The following is an 18,081-nucleotide window of genomic DNA, read 5'->3' as shown; positions in this document are numbered from 1 at the left end:
GGACTGAAGCCCCAATCAAAAGACACAGAGTGGCTGAGGGGATAAAAAGGCAAAAACCTTCAAATGCTGCCTACAAGAAACTCACCTTAGGACAAAAGATACATATAGATTGAAAGTGAAAGGGTGGGGAAAAATATTTCACGCCAATAGACGACAGAAAAGCAGGAGTCGCAACACTATATCAGACAAAATAGACTTTAAAACAAAAGACATAAGAAGACAAGAAGGACACTACTGAATGATTATGGGATCCATCCAAGGAGAGGATGTTACTATCGTCAACATATATGCCCCAAATATAGGAGCACCCTGATACATACAACAAATATTAACAGACATAAAGGGAGATATTGATGAGAATACAATATAGTAGGAGACTTAATACCCCCTCACATCAATGGACAGATCCTCTAGACAGAAAACCAATAAAGCAACAGAGATCCTAAAGGAAACAATAGAAAAGTTAGACTTCATTGATATCTTCGGACACTACATCCAAAAAAAGCAGATACACATTCTTCTCAAGTGCTCATGGAACATTCTCAAGAATCGACCACATATTGGGACACAAAGCGAATCTCAAAAATTTAGGAGCATAGACCATTATCTCAAGTATCTTCTCTGACCACAATGCCATGAAATTAGAAACCAACCATGGGAAAAGGAAAGAGAAAAAACCTACTACATGGAGACTAACAACATGCTACTAAAAAACCAAGGGTCAATGAGGAAATCAAGAAGGAAATTAAAAACTACCTTGAAACAAATGATAATGAAGACACAACCGCTCAAAATCTATGGGTGTGTGAAAGCAGTGCTCAGAGGGAATTTATAGCAATACAGGCCTTTCTCAAAAGAAGAAAGTTCCCAAATGGACAACTTAACCCTCCAGCTAAATGAATTGAAAAAGAGGAACAAAAAAGGCCTAAAGTCAGCAGAAGGAAGGGAAATTATAAAGATCAAAGAAGAAATCAATAAAATAGAGACTCAAAAAAACTAGAGAAAATTAATAAAACCAAGAGCTGGTTCTTTGAAAAGGTGAACAAAATTGACAAACCCCTGGCCAACTCTCTAAAAGAGGAGAGAAAGAACCCAAATGACCAAAATTATAAATGAAAAAAGGAGAAAATCACAATGGATGCAGCAGGAAATACAAAAAACCATAAGAGAATACTAGAACAACTATACGGCAACAAGTTTGACAATCTGGAGAAAATGGACAATTTCTAGAATATTACAGCCTGCCAAAACTGAATCAAGTAGAAACAGACCAACTGAATGGACCGATCACTAGAAATGAAACTGAAGAGGTCATAAAATCACTCCCTACAAATAAAAGTCCAGGACCAGATGGCTTCACAGGTGAATTTATCAAACAGATAAAGAGGAATTGGTGCCCATCCTCCTTAAACTCTTTCAAAAGGTTGAAGAAGAAGGAATACTCCCCAGACATTCTATGATGCCACCATCACCCTCATTCCAAAACCAGACAGAGATACCACCAAAAAAGAAAACTATCGCCCAATATCATTGATGAATATAGATGCAAAATTCTCAACAAAATCTTAGCCAACCGAATCCAACAACATACCAAAAAAATTATACACCATGACCAGGTGGGGTTCATCCCAGGTTCACAAGGATGGTTCAACATTCGCAAATCAATCAGCATCATACACCACATTAACAAAAAAAAAAAGTCAAAAATCATATGATCATCTCAATAGATGCAGAAAAAGCATTTGACAAAGTCCAACATCCATTCATGATCAAGACCCTCGCCAAAGTGGGTATATGAGGGAACATTCCTGAATATAATCAAAGCCATTTATGATAAACCCATAGCAAATATAATCCTCAGTGGGAAAAACTGAAAGCCTTCTCACTCAAATCTGGAACAAGACAGGGATGCCCACTCTTACCACTTGCTCTTCAACATAGTATTGGAAGTCCTAGCCACAGCAATTAGACAAACAAAAGAAATAAAGGCATCCATATAGGAAGAGAAGAGATCAAACTGTCACTGTTCGCAGATGACATGATACTATACATAGAAAACCCTAAGGACTCAACCCCAAAACTACTTGAACTGATTAATCAATTCAGCAAAGTAGCAGGATATAAGATTAACCTTCAGAAGTCAGTTGCATTTCTGTATACCAGCAATGAAATATTAGAAAAGGAATACAAAAATACGATACCTTTTAAAATTGCACCTCACAAAATCAAGTACCCCTCGGAATAACACCTGACCAAGGAGGTAAAGGACCTCTATGCTGAGATCTATAAAACCTTAATCAAAGACATCAAAGAAGATGTAAAGAAATGGAAAGATATTCCATGTTCCTGGATTGGAAAAATCAATATTGTAAAAATGGCCATACTACCCAAAGCAATCTACAGATTCCATGCAATCCCTATCAAATTACCCAGGACATTTTTCACAGAACTAGAACAAACAATCCAAACATTTATATGGAACCACAAAAGACCCAGAATCGCCAAAGCAATCCTGAGAAACAGAAACCAAGCAGGAGGCATAACTCTCCCAGACTTCAAGAAATACTACAAAGCCACCGTCATCAAAACAGCATGGTACTCGTATCAAAACAGACAGACAGACCAATGGAACAGAGTAGAGAATCCGGAAATAAACCCTGACACCTATGGTCAATTAATCTTTGACAAGGGTGGCAAGAACATCAAATGGGAAAAAGAAAGTCTATTCAGCAAGCATTGCTGGGAAACCTGGACAGCTGCATGCAAAGCAATGAAACTGGAACACACCCTCACACCATGCACAAAAATACACTCAAAATGGCTGAAAGACTTAAATATACGACAGGACACCATCAAACTCCTAGAAGAAAACATAGGCAAAACACTCTCTGACATCAACATCATGATTATTTTCTCAGGTCAGTCTCCCAAAGCAATAGAAATTAGAGCAAAAACAAACCCATGGGACCTCATCAAACCAAAAAGCTTTTGCACAGCAAAGGAAACCCAAAAGAAAACAAAAAGACAACTTACAGAATGGGAGGAAATAGTTTCAAATGATGCAACTGACAAGGGCTTAATCTCTAGAATATATAAACAACTTATACAAGCCAACAGCAAAAAAGCCAATCAATCAATGGAAAATGGGCAAAAGACCTGAATAGACTGTTCTCCAAAGAAGATATACAGATGGCCAACAAACACATGAAAAAATGCCCAACATCGCTGGTTATAAGAGAAATGCAAATCCAACCTACCATGAGATACCACCTCACACCAGTCAGAATGGCCATCATTAATAAATCCACAATTAACAAGTGCTGGAGGGGCTGTGGAGAAAAGGGAACCCTCCTGCACTGTTGGTGGGAATGGAAACTGGTACAGCCCCTATGGAGAACAGTTTGGAGATACCTTAGAAATCTATACATAGAACTTCCATATGACCCCGCAATCCCACTCTTGGGCATCTATCCAGACAAAACTCTACTTAAAAGAGACACGTGCACCCGCATGTTCATTGCAGCACTACTCACAATAGCCAGGACATGGAAACAACCCAAATGTCCATCGACAGATGATTGGATTCGGAAGAGGTGGTATATATATATACACAATGGACTACTACTCAGCCATAAAAAAGAATGACATAATGCCATTTGCAGCAACATGGATGGAGCTAGAGAATCTCATCCTGAGTGAAATGAGCCAGAAAGACAAAGACAAATACCATATGATGTCACTTATAACTGGAATCTAATATCCAGCACAAATGAACATCTCCTCAGAAAAGAAAATCATGGACTTGGAAAAGAGACTTGTGGCTGCCTGATGGGAGGGGGAGGGGGAGGGAGCGGGAGGGATCGGGAGCTTGGGCGTATCAGACACAACTTAGAATAGATTTACAAGGAGATCCTGCTGAATAGCATTGAGAACTTTGTCTAGATACTCATGTTGCAACAGAAGAAAGGGTGGGGGGAAAATGTAATTGTAATGTATACATGTAAGGATAACCTGACCCCCTTGCTGTACAGTGGGATAATAAAATAAAATAAAATAAAATAAAATAAAATAAAATAAAATAAAATAAAATAAAATAAAATAAATTTATACCACAGAGAATGAAATAAACCTTTGGGGAAAATAAAAACTAAACATATAATGCTTAGATATATTTGAAAATAGTCCATGTGGCATAACAGACTGAAGAAAAAAAAAAGATTATAAAAGAGTTTTCACTTCTCACTCTTGGCATACATACACAAAACAAAATTTCATATTCAACCAAATATGACATAGAATAATTTTACCTGCCATGTTCTTATATTAAAAATTGTGAAAATAATTATTTTTTATAAAATCATAACCATGAATACTTCTTTTAACATTTTTATTCAGTGTGTTTTGGATTGAAATATTTTTACAAACACAAAAAATGATCACAGTTCTCCAAATGACACCAATCCTCAAAAGCTCTCATTGCAAAAAATGAAATAATTATGTCGTTTTGTGACCTATCTCTGTACACATAAAATGCTACTGACATATAGTGGAGTGGGGGAGAGTGAGCATGTCATGGGAGGTAGACAACATCAAAAGATAAATTATTGATGACATTGTCAGCAAGGTCGGAAATAAATCAAACATGGGAACCATGAGACTCAGGTTCATGTGGTAATTTCTAACATTAGTCCCAAATAATCAGTATAGCTGAAAAGAGACATATTACACTATATGATGGGAATTTCTGGTCTTCAGGGACAAAAGTAGCAATCATTTGATAGCATTAGCCTTTGGGATTTTTATTTTGTATTATTTATAAATATATGAAAGTACATGAAGTATAATTTTATTTTGTCTATTTGTTTTTACTTTATTATGGTTGTATTTGCCTTCACCAGCTTAGGCACTTGCACTTAGACATGTATAATCCCCAGCAGAAAATGATCCTCTTAGGTAAAGAATTGGAACAACAGATTGAATTTGATTGCTACAAATACTCTATATTTTTTAAATTTATTTTTATTTGTTATTTTAATTTTTTTTGGATTATGATTGAGTTACAATGTTGTATTAATTTCAGGAATGTTGTATTAATTTCAGGTTTACAGCAAAATGAATCAGACATACATATAAATATATCCATTCTTTTTTCCTCATACAGGTTATTACAAACTATTGAGTATATTTTCCTTTGCTATATAGTAGATTCTCATTAATAATATGCTTTACAAAGCAGTGTGAATATGTTATTCCTCCCCTCCCAATTCTTCCTTCCCCCCCAGTGGTTTCAGTTCTGGTGACCATATGATTGGTTTTGAAATCTGTGAGTTTGTCCTGATTTTATAAAAAAGTTATTTTGTACTATTTTTAAATTAGATTCCACATAGATATGATATGCAATATTTGTCTTTGGGTTGGTTCACTCAGTACGATAATCTCTAGGTTCATCAATGTCCTCCATATTTTTTGGTGTGTGCTTTATAAAAATTCTTTCTTTTGAGTGTAGTTCCCTTCATACTGCAGCAGTTAATGAACCCAACTAGAATCCATGCGGATGCAAGTTTGATTCCTGGCCTTAGTGGGTTAAGGATCCAGAGTTGCTGTGAGCTGTGGTGTAGGTTTAAGACAGATCTTGGATCCTAACTTGCTATGGCTGTGGTGCAGGCCTGCAGCTACAGCTCAGTTTTGATCCCTAGACTGGGAACTTCCATATGCTGTGGGTGCAGCCCTTAAAAAAGCCAAAAAAAAAAAAAAAACATTTATTTTGAAAAAAATTAAAACAGAGAAAAAGTTATAAAAATACTCATCTGTACAAATTTCACCCAGATTCACCAACAAGAACCCTCTGCCTATGTGCCTTCTCTCTGTGTGGGGGCAAAGAGGGAGCAAGGGAAGGAGACTGTTTAGACTGTGCAGCCTAAACCATATGATAAGGCAACTTCCTAAAAATAGAAAGATAAAGTGCAGTGTTTTGACTAGCAGAAAACCTCCTCTTTAAAAATACCCTGCACTGGCACTCTAAAAATATATAAAATAGAGTTTACTAACACATTTTAATGCATTAAAAATTTCTTATGCCCCGTTTAATGATAAATCCCCAAGACAGCTTATTTTTTTCAAAATCTGTGTACATTGTTCTCAACCTGCATCATAATTAAGTTCAAAAATTCATATATACACCAAGCAATGATTGTATAAGCACCCTGCAATATTTTTCAAATGTGAATTATTGTAATAAATTACAAACCTATATATTTAAGAAATTATGATTTCACAGTAGCTTTAGGTCAAGCTAGTTGAAAGTATAGTTTCTATGTGGAAATCCATGATATTTTGTTGTAAAAGGGAGGTTTTACACCTATAGAGGTCATATTTTTTGATGACCTACCATATAATACATGTAAAACCTAGGCAATGAATTGTCACCAATAAATTCTGTGACAAGGAGAAAGACTTTAAAAAATGTTTTAATAATAAAAGACAATATAAAAATGGGACTCCATCTACAGAAGTTTATCTTCTGTAGGAAAGCCAGCCTGAGGTTTAGTGCACACACTCCTTGTTCACAAGCATTTACAGAGCTCATTATTCTACACTCAGCATTTAGGAGAGAGAAGCACATTCTAAGGCAGGAAAAACAAGACCTTTGTGAATTTGTGGCAAATGGTGAAGTATAGGAGCATTTTTTATTTCTTAGTGCTGATCCATTATGTGTTTGGTGGTCAGGTGTTTCACAAAATAAACACTCACCCCCCTCTGGTGGTTTTTCTCTATGCATATCTACAACTCCCAGAGCCTAGATCAGTGAACCTCACCCACTAAGTGGCCAGTACTTGCTAGGTGACTTTGAAGTCATTCAGGAAAGTGCATCTAAACCTGGCATCAAGAGGTGTGAGTGACAGACACAAACAGGGAAGAGGTCTTTGACCATATCAGAGCTGTAGGTGAGTTATGATGAACTCCTCCAATGTCCTGCTCCCAAGGCCTGAGTCACTTGCTGGCTTCTCCAAACACTATATCCCAGGTACTTGGAATAATCAATGTAACAACAGGCATGCTTAGAAGATGGTTTCTGAACTTTTAAACAACATATAAAAATGATAAAAACACATCAATTTCCTTATAACTACCCCCTCTAAAGGGCTATTTTGTCTATAAAAACCATGAGAAACTGGCAAACCCCTGCCCAGTATCATCACCTATGGAAGCCATCCCAGGGCCTGCTTCTCCCTCCCTCTCTCCCTCCTCCTAGAGATTAGTTATTTGAATATGGCTAAAAACACAAATACAATATAACCTTGGACCAGAATATACTATTTTAAGTACAAGAGACTGTGCCATAGCTCCACCAAGTTGTACACACAGTGCTCTCATGCAGGCCCCCTTTCCTGGGCCCCAGACTACATCCTTAGGGAAGCCCTGCCCTGCAGAGCCCTAGTGTTCAGCTCTGCTCTCTCCCACAGTTCCAGCTTTCTGGCCTCCTAGGCACTGGCACTCCCCAGCACCTGACTGCCATTCAGAAGGAAGTAGCTGATGAACAGCTTCAAGCCCTCCCTCAACAGGCCCAGCACAGGCTTGTTGGACCCCCTTGCAAAAATTAAACCAAGGTCTTCAACTTCTGTTTCCATTAACACTTTTCACAAAAGATGGACTCTGGATTTTTCCAATTCACTGAATTCAATGACCTTTAAGATGGAAAATGACAGTGATTTTGTCTTCAACAAATGGGCCACCAGATGAACCAAATTAGAGAAATTAATGGCTGGCAAATTTTCTAAGTCCAGAAATTTGTCCCATACACTGAATTGGAAAGTCACCTGAAACCTCCTCTTGTGGTCACAGAACTTGCCCACCAGAAAGGCATAGAAAGTGTTGTAAGTCTGCTCCCAAAGGCAACAGTCCACAAGGACATGAATGATTTCTCTCTTCTGATAATCTGTAAGTCCAAGATTCAGAAGCTTCTCAAACATGTCCAAAAATTTTTCTCTAGTCATTATTGTACAAAATATGTTTCTCTTGATATTGGTGTTCATTCTTTGCTTTTGGGAAAGTTCTAGAAATTTGTGCTGACTATCCCTGTAAGCTACTTCTGTGGGTCTTCTGTTGACCCCAATTGATCATAGGAGCACTCCTCCATGCAGACCCCACAATTCACCAGTGCCCAGTACAATTGGTGTTCAGGACACGATCCCAGGACTTGGAGCTGGTTTCTCTTTTTTTTTTTTTTAAACTCATATACTAGGTATTTATTTATTTATTTATTTATTTATTTTTTAATTTTATTTTCCCACTGTACAGCAAGGGGGTCAGGTTATCCTTACATGTATACATTACAATTACATTTTCCCCCCACCCTTTCTTCTGTTGCAACATGAGTATCTAGACAAAGTTCTCAATGCTATTCAGCAGGATCTCCTTGTAAATCTATTCTAAGTTGTGTCTGATACGCCCAAGCTCCCGATCCCTCCCGCTCCCTCCCCCTCCCCCTCCCATCAGGCAGCCACAAGTCTCTTTTCCAAGTCCATGATTTTCTTTTCTGAGGAGATGTTCATTTGTGCTGGATATTAGATTCCAGTTATAAGTGACATCATATGGTATTTGTCTTTGTCTTTCTGGCTCATTTCACTCAGGATGAGATTCTCTAGCTCCATCCATGTTGCTGCAAATGGCATTATGTCATTCTTTTTTATGGCTGAGTAGTAGTCCATTGTGTATATATATATACCACCTCTTCCGAATCCAATCATCTGTCGATGGACATTTGGGTTGTTTCCATGTCCTGGCTATTGTGAGTAGTGCTGCAATGAACATGCGGGTGCACGTGTCTCTTTTAAGTAGAGTTTTGTCTGGATAGATGCCCAAGAGTGGGATTGCGGGGTCATATGGAAGTTCTATGTATAGATTTCTAAGGTATCTCCAAACTGTTCTCCATAGGGGCTGTACCAGTTTCCATTCCCACCAACAGTGCAGGAGGGTTCCCTTTTCTCCACAGCCCCTCCAGCACTTGTTAATTGTGGATTTATTAATGATGGCCATTCTGACTGGTGTGAGGTGGTATCTCATGGTAGGTTGGATTTGCATTTCTCTTATAACCAGCGATGTTGGGCATTTTTTCATGTGTTTGTTGGCCATCTGTATATCTTCTTTGGAGAACAGTCTATTCAGGTCTTTTGCCCATTTTTCCATTGATTGATTGGCTTTTTTGCTGTTGGCTTGTATAAGTTGTTTATATATTCTAGAGATTAAGCCCTTGTCAGTTGCATCATTTGAAACTATTTCCTCCCATTCTGTAAGTTGTCTTTTTGTTTTCTTTTGGGTTTCCTTTGCTGTGCAAAAGCTTTTTGGTTTGATGAGGTCCCATGGGTTTGTTTTTGCTCTAATTTCTATTGCTTTGGGAGACTGACCTGAGAAAATAATCATGATGTTGATGTCAGAGAGTGTTTTGCCTATGTTTTCTTCTAGGAGTTTGATGGTGTCCTGTCGTATATTTAAGTCTTTCAGCCATTTTGAGTGTATTTTTGTGCATGGTGTGAGGGTGTGTTCCAGTTTCATTGCTTTGCATGCAGCTGTCCAGGTTTCCCAGCAATGCTTGCTGAATAGACTTTCTTTTTCCCATTTGATGTTCTTGCCACCCTTGTCAAAGATTAATTGACCATAGGTGTCAGGGTTTATTTCCGGATTCTCTACTCTGTTCCATTGGTCTGTCTGTCTGTTTTGATACGAGTACCATGCTGTTTTGATGACGGTGGCTTTGTAGTATTTCTTGAAGTCTGGGAGAGTTATGCCTCCTGCTTGGTTTCTGTTTCTCAGGATTGCTTTGGCGATTCTGGGTCTTTTGTGGTTCCATATAAATGTTTGGATTGTTTGTTCTAGTTCTGTGAAAAATGTCCTGGGTAATTTGATAGGGATTGCATGGAATCTGTAGATTGCTTTGGGTAGTATGGCCATTTTTACAATATTGATTTTTCCAATCCAGGAACATGGAATATCTTTCCATTTCTTTACATCTTCTTTGATGTCTTTGATTAAGGTTTTATAGATCTCAGCATAGAGGTCCTTTACCTCCTTGGTCAGGTGTATTCCGAGGTACTTGATTTTGTGAGGTGCAATTTTAAAAGGTATCGTATTTTTGTATTCCTTTTCTAATATTTCATTGCTGGTATACAGAAATGCAACTGACTTCTGAAGGTTAATCTTATATCCTGCTACTTTGCTGAATTGATTAATCAGTTCAAGTAGTTTTGGGGTTGAGTCCTTAGGGTTTTCTATGTATAGTATCATGTCATCTGCGAACAGTGACAGTTTGATCTCTTCTCTTCCTATATGGATGCCTTTTATTTCTTTTGTTTGTCTAATTGCTGTGGCTAGGACTTCCAATACTATGTTGAAGAGCAGTGGTAAGAGTGGGCATCCCTGTCTTGTTCCAGATTTGAGTGAGAAGGCTTTCAGTTTTTCCCCACTGAGGATTATATTTGCTATGGGTTTATCATAAATGGCTTTGATTATATTCAGGAATGTTCCCTCTATACCCACTTTGGCGAGGGTCTTGATCATGAATGGATGTTGGACTTTGTCAAATGCTTTTTCTGCATCTATTGAGATGATCATATGATTTTTGACTTTTTTTTTTGTTAATGTGGTGTATGATGCTGATTGATTTGCGAATGTTGAACCATCCTTGTGAACCTGGGATGAACCCCACCTGGTCATGGTGTATAATTTTTTTGGTATGTTGTTGGATTCGGTTGGCTAAGATTTTGTTGAGAATTTTTGCATCTATATTCATCAATGATATTGGGCGATAGTTTTCTTTTTTGGTGGTATCTCTGTCTGGTTTTGGAATGAGGGTGATGGTGGCATCATAGAATGTCTTGGGGAGTATTCCTTCTTCTTCAACCTTTTGAAAGAGTTTAAGGAGGATGGGCACCAATTCCTCTTTATCTGTTTGATAAAATTCACCTGTGAAGCCATCTGGTCCTGGACTTTTATTTGTAGGGAGTGATTTTATGACCTCTTCAGTTTCATTTCTAGTGATCGGTCCATTCAGTTGGTCTGTTTCTACTTGATTCAGTTTTGGCAGGCTGTAATATTCTAGAAAATTGTCCATTTCTTCCAGATTGTCAAACTTGTTGCCGTATAGTTGTTCATAGTATTCTCTTATGGTTTTTTGTATTTCTGCTGCATCCATTGTGATTTCTCCTTTTTCATTTATAATTTTGGTCATTTGGGTTCTTTCTCTCCTCTTTTTAGAGAGTCTGGCCAGGGGTTTGTCAATTTTGTTCACCTTTTCAAAGAACCAGCTCTTGGTTTTATTAATTTTCTCTATTGTTTTTTTGAGTCTCTATTTTATTGATTTCTTCTTTGATCTTTATAATTTCCTTCCTTCTGCTGACTTTAGGCCTTTTTTGTTCCTCTTTTTCTAATTCATTTAGCTGGAGGGTTAAGTTGTCCATTTGGGAACTTTCTTCTTTTTTGAGAAAGGCCTGTATTGCTATAAATTTCCCTCTGAGCACTGCTTTCACAGCATCCCATAGATTTTGAGCGGTTGTGTCTTCATTATCATTTGTTTCAAGGTAGTTTTTAATTTCCTTCTTGATTTCCTCATTGACCCATTGGTTTTTTAGTAGCATGTTGTTTAGTCTCCATGTAGTAGGTTTTTTCTCTTTCCTTTTCCCATGGTTGGTTTCTAATTTCATGGCATTGTGGTCAGAGAAGATACTTGAGATAATGTCTATGCTCCTAAATTTATTGAGATTCGCTTTGTGTCCCAATATGTGGTCGATTCTTGAGAATGTTCCATGAGCACTTGAGAAGAATGTGTATTCTGCTTTTTTTGGATGTAGTGTCCTGAAGATATCAATGAAGTCTAACTTTTCTATTGTTTCCTTTAGGATCTCTGTTGCTTTATTGGTTTTCTGTCTAGAGGATCTGTCCATTGATGTGAGGGGGGTATTAAGGTCTCCTACTATGATTGTATTCTCATCAATATCTCCCTTTATGTCTGTTAATATTTGTTGTATGTATCAGGGTGCTCCTATATTTGGGGCATATATGTTGACGATAGTAACATCCTCTCCTTGGATGGATCCCATAATCATTCAGTAGTGTCCTTCTTTGTCTTTCTTTATGTCTTTTGTTTTAAAGTCTATTTTGTCTGATATGAGTGTTGCGACTCCTGCTTTTCTGTCGTCTATTGGCGTGAAATATTTTTCCCCACCCTTTCACTTTCAATCTATATGTATCTTTTGTCCTAAGGTGAGTTTCTTGTAGGCAGCATATTGAAGGTTTTTGCCTTTTTATCCACTCAGCCACTCTGTGTCTTTTGATTGGGGCGTTCAGTCCATTGACATTTAAGGTGATAATTGATAGATGATTATTTATTGCCATTTGAACCTCGTGTTCCAGTTGATTCTATGGTTCTCCATTCTTCCTTTCTTTTCTTTTTTTTTTTGTTTTTTTGTTTTTTTTTTGGTTGGATGGTCTCTTGTTATTATCTGCTTGAGTGTATTTTTTTTCATTTTTTGCAAATGCGATATTTGGTTTTGGCTTGTGGTTGCCCTGTTTTTTAAGTATGCTAACCCCTTCCCATAATTGTGTGTTTTAGCCTGATGGTCCTGTAAGTTCAAACACTTCATTACTATATTAAAATTAAGAAGAGAAACATACAAACAAACAAACAAAAAGGGTTATTTACTTCCTAACATCCCTTGCCCACATTTTATGGTTTTGATGACTCTTTTTATTTTTTTCTTTTTAATTTTATTTTGTTTGAAGCATGTTCATGATTAAATCTGTATGCTGGCTTATTTGAGTGACTGCTCTCTGATTGTGTGTTCCTCAGTCCTAGTTCTTCCTCTTCTTCTTTTTTTTTCTTTTCTTTTTTTCTTCCCTTTCCTTCCTTTCTTTTTGGTTTAGAGAAGGCCTTTCAATATTTCCTTTAGCCTGGGTTTTGTGTTGCTGTATTCTTTAAGTTTTTGTTTGTTGGAAAAAAATTTTATTTCCCTTTCTATTGTAAATGATATTCTTGCCTGATAGAGTATTCTAGGTTGCGTATTTTTTTCCTTTGAGCACTTTAAATATCTCTTGCCATTCCCTCCTGGCCTGTAGTGTTTCTGTAGAGAAATCAGCTGATATTCTTATGGGGGTTCCCTTGTAGGTAACATTCTGTTTTTCTCGCTGCCTTTAGGATCCTCTCTTTATCACTAACTTTTGCCATTTTTATTATGATGTGTCTTGGTGAGGGTCTATTTGGGTTCAATTTGTTTGGGGCCCTCTGTGCTTCTTGTATCTTGAACCCAGTATCCTTTAGATTTGGGAAGTTTCCAGCGATAATTTCTTCAAATATATTTTCCATCCCCTTATATTTTCTACTCCTTCTGGAATTCCTATTATGCGTAGGTTGGCCCACTTTATATTATCCCATAGGTCTCATATTGTTTTCCAGTTTTTTGATTCGGTTTTCTGTCTGTTGACCGGATTGAGTGATTTCCATTATTCTATCTTCCATATCACTGATTCGTTCTTCTGCATTATTCATTCTGGTTTTTACTGCCCTTAGTTCCGTTTGCATCTCTGCAAATGAATGTTCTAGTTTTTCTTGGCTCCTCCTTATATTTTCTAGTTCCTTTCTGAGGGTATCTGCATTACTGTTCATATCTTCTCTTAATTCCTTCAGTATTTTCACTATTTCTCTTTTGAACTCCAGGTCTGTCAGACTGCAGGGATCTGTTTCATTGTTGACTGTTTTAGGTGAGTTCTCCTGTTGGTTTGACTGGGGGTTGTTTCTCTGCTTCTTCATCTTCCTTGTTGTTTTCTTTCTCCTGAGGGAGTTGTACTCTCCATTATCGGGCAGTGTTTGCCGTGTCACTGCCGGGGAATATTTCCTGAGGGCTGGCATTGTTGGTCAATCTTTTTTGAGGCAGTGTGGCTTTTCTGGAGTGTTGATGGGGCTAACAGTGTTTCTTTGAAGCAAAGGAGGACCTCCTGAGGGCAGACAGGACTGGGAGGTCCACACCACGGTGGTAGCAGAATTCACTTGGTCATGCAGAGCTTGCTCTGGTGTTTTTAGGCTGTGGGGTTCTTGCAAGGGTTGGCGGTGTTGGGCAGCTGTTCCTCAGGAGTGCAGCACCCCCTGGGGGCTGGAGCAGCTATATGGGTCACTGAGAACCTAAGAGGCTCTTCCCTAGGGCAGCCCAACTCAGAAGGACGGCCTGAGAATGTAGGCGGATCTTTTCACAGTCTGGCCAAGTTTGTTGCAGCTTTTCTGGGCTGCAGGGGCTCTTCCAGGGGGCTGGTGGTGCTGAGCAGCTATTCTGTGGGAGTGGGGCACCCCCTAGGGGCTTGGGCAGGTAGCAGGGCCACTGGAAACCCAAGAGGCTCCTCCCTGGGGCAGCCCGACTCAGAAAGACCGTCTGAGATGTTTTCCTGGCTCAGCCAAGCTTGTTGCAGCTTTTCTGGGCTGCAGGGGGTCCTGCCTGGAGCTGGCAGTCCTATGCAGCTGGTTCACTAGGTCTTGGCACCCCCTGGGGGCTTGGGCGGGTAGCAGGGCCGCTGGAAACCCAAGAGGCTCCTCCCTGGGGCAGCCTGACTCAGAAAGACCGTCTGAGATCTTTTCCCGTCTCGGCCAGGCTTGTTGCAGCTTTTCTGGGCTGCAGGGGGTCCTGCCTGGAGCTGGCAGTCCTATGCAGCTGATCCACTAGGGCACCCCCTGGGGGCTTGGGCGGGTAGCAGGGCCACTGGAAACCCAAGAGGCTCCTCCCTGGGGCAGCCTGACTCAGAAAGACCGTCTGAGATATTTTCCCGTCTCGGCCAGGCTTGTTGCAGCTTTTCTGGGCTGTAGGGAGTCCTGCCTGGAGCTGGCAGTCCCATGCAGCTGATCCACTAGGGCACCCCCTGGGGGCTTGGGCGGGTAGCAGGGCCGTTGGAAACCGAAGAGGCTCCTCCCCGGGGCAGCCCGACTCAGAAAAACCATCCAGGAATTAGGCAGACCTATTCACTGCCTGGCTAGGCTTGTTCTAGCTTTTCTGGGCTGCAGGCCTTTTCTCGGTGGCTGGTGGTGTTTGGTGCTACTCTGCGGAAGTGTAGCCCCTCCAAAGGACAAGCAGGCCTGTGCAGGGACAGCCCCTGCGGTGGTAGGCTTCAGGCAGTTGTGGAGGCCAGCCCTCCTGGATGGCAGGCAGCCCCAGGTTGGGCGAGAGCGTAGGGGGTGGTGGGGGTGGGGGGAGGGGATGCACTGGGAAGCACAGCTTTCAGCTAGCTAGCGGGCCTGTAAGCTTGCTGTGGCATGGGGGGTATTCTATGGGGACCCACCTCTTCTTCTCTCCCCTCCCCAGCACGGGCGCAGACCAGGCTCTTCTCCCAGGTTCCCTCTGATGTGGCTTTCCACTTCCCTGCCCCTAGGGTATTGCTCCCTTCCTCTGTGACAGCTTTGTTTTCTAGTCTCCCAGGCAGTTTCTGCCCCGTCAAATGGTTTCTAGACCTCCCAAGCAGTTTCTGCTCTGCCCCACCCCCCCAGCCCAGAGACTAACCTCTGGAGCCCAGGTCTCAGTGCCCAGCCCCCACCCAGGCTTCCCCCGGCCCTTTCTCAGGGACCAACCTCTGGAGCCGAGGACTCGGTGCCCAGCCCCCACCCAGGCATCTCAATTTTTGGTGACTGTGCCTGTAGTTCAGATGGTCCGTTCGGTTCTTGATCGGCTTTTCCGTACTCCAATTTACTGCTTCACTCTTCTCTGCATCTGCAGATTCCTCCGGCTCATTTGATCTTTCCCCCGAGTAGGTGACTTTCCAGGGTGCGGGATCCCTTTCTCCTCTTCAGTTCCCTTTCGGGAGTGCCCGTCCCGGTCGGATTCACCTTCTCTCACTCTCCTCTTTTCTCCCGTTCTGCCCAGTAATGTCACGAACTTCCTGCCATTATTGGAGTTTAGGTTCTTCTGCCAGTGATTGGTTGCTGTTCTGTGCGAGTCATTTATTCTGTAGATGTGCTTTTTTTTTGTGGTGTTTGTGGGAGAGGGCGAGCATGTCCCCCTACTTCTCCGCCATCTTGTCCTCCTCTGTAGCTGGTTTCTATCCCTGAGTCAGTGCTGCATGCTAGGGCTCTCTGCAGCTTCCACAGCTTCTCCATGGGCTTGGGTTTGTAGCCTGGGATCTTCCACACATTGTCATTCTTCAGAACCAGCAGTAACTCCAGCATGAACTGAATTCTAGTCTGGTCCAGGAACTTACTACCTCCCTCGTTGGCTTTGGCCTGGGTCTCAATGATCAGTTCCTTAAGTGACAAAGCATGATCTTTTCTCAATGAAAAGCCCACATTTTTCAGCATTAACAGGATCAGTTTGTTATCTTTTTCCATGACAATTCCAACAAGTTTCCTCAAAATGTCCAAGATGAGGAGAGACTCCACCAATGTGGAAATTTTACTAGTGGGTGATGATGGTGCCCAGGTTATCACACTCCTTTCCATCACAACTACTTCTATAGACTTCACCAAACCTCCTCACCACAGCCTCCAAAATGTGGTCACCAATTTGATAATGACCATGTGGTGAAAGATGCTGAACAGGAGCACATGCTCCATCACCAGCCCTATGTGCATGGCTTTGACTGGGGCATAGGCACTCAGGAGGACACCTGTCACAGTGTCTTTCAGATCCTTCCTGCTATGTGCCCTGTACAGCTCCTCCGGCTGGCTGCTTATGGAGGCCATGTTTAGTCACTCAACCTGTTTATCAGATCTTTGACCTGTTTCTTTAACCTATCCAGTTCTTCCTTTTTCTGAGCATCCACTATCTCCTCTGCTAACCTCACATGAGACAGGGTGTACTTTCCACCATTTTCAGACTGTTTGGTTGTGTCAGTGTCCTTTGAGGAATTTTCACTCCTCTCTTCATTTTCAGCAAAACAAACTCTCTTTTTCCTTCCTTTTTCCTTTCCTCTCTCTTTGGCTTTTTGCTCTTCCTCTTCTTGGTCATCATCCTCCCCTTCCAGGTCCTCCTCCTCCATGCCCTTGTCCTCCTCCCCCTCCTTACCCTCACTCTGCACCCCCAATTCCCTCTCCCTCTCCTCTTCCACATCCTCCTGCTCCCTGTTGTTCTCTGGGTCACTCTCCACATCACTTTAGGGGTGCCTCTGTCCTGCATCCTCTTCCTCCTCCTTACTACTTTCACATAAGCTGCTGTTTTTCCCAGACTCCAGGGTTCTCAGAATGTAGTCAAGCACAACATGCACAAAGCTGAGCAGCACAGAGCTCCCTTTGCCCTTATTTCTGCACTTGTTCAAGCCAAGGCACTGCTCCAGCTAAATGATCTCCAGATTTCCCCCCTAGTTGACCACCAGAAGCACCTGTTTCTGCTCAGTAAGGACTGCATGGCCCATGAACCTACCAGGGGGCTTCTTAGCCAGGGCTGGGGTAGGGGGCCTGGGCCAGGGGAGATTGCAGTCCCTCTGAAACCCATAGGGCCAGCTGGCAGCCCTTCCAATTTCCTGCCTCTGCCCATGGTCCACTCACTCTCCCAGGTCAACCACCAGATCTCGGGCCCTGCACAGGGCCTGCAGTCCACTGGAGTCAGTGGGCCTTCCTCAGATGCTGCCTCTCCTTCCTCAGATACCTGTGGCTTTTCTTCCTGCTGCATCACCCATGAATCTGTGATGAGGGCCCTTCATAGCTGCTGGGGTCTTGCCCTATGAGGTTGCCTGCACAAACACCCCCAGGGCTACTTTTAGCTGCCTCAGAGCCTCCTCCCCACCTCCCCCAGTCCATGGGACATACGCCCTGACAGCCTCCCCCAGGCACAGCACCTGAGCTCTTGGACACTATCAGCTTCTGGGTCCAGCCAATGTGGTACTACACTCCCCATATTTTTAAAAATGAATTAAAGTTAAGAATGAAAGCTGTAGTGTTTCCTACTTTTAATTTGGTTTACATATACATTTTTTTCTAAAAATAATTACATTGTCCCTTGTATTGGTTTCATAGTGTTTCTGCAGTTTTTGTTTTTTTTTTTCACAAAAAAACAAAATGATTAAAAAAACACCTTTAACTCACTGGCTTGCCACAGAAAGGACTTTATTTTTGGCCCTTTCAGG

At 41.2% G+C, this 18,081-nt stretch overlaps 1 pseudogene; it reads right to left on the bottom strand.

The window, feature by feature from the left end:
• Nucleotides 1–7,400: 7,400 nt before the first annotated feature.
• On the bottom strand, nucleotides 7,401–17,627 carry LOC125112982 (nucleolar MIF4G domain-containing protein 1-like; annotated as a pseudogene).
• Between the last annotated feature and the right edge of the window lie 454 nt (nucleotides 17,628–18,081).

The sequence above is a fragment of the Phacochoerus africanus genome, chromosome 12 (genome assembly GCF_016906955.1).
Source record: "Phacochoerus africanus isolate WHEZ1 chromosome 12, ROS_Pafr_v1, whole genome shotgun sequence".
Taxonomy (NCBI): domain Eukaryota; kingdom Metazoa; phylum Chordata; class Mammalia; order Artiodactyla; family Suidae; genus Phacochoerus; species Phacochoerus africanus.
Note: the sequence above shows the minus strand (reverse complement) of the source record. Positions and strands in the feature narration are given on the sequence as shown.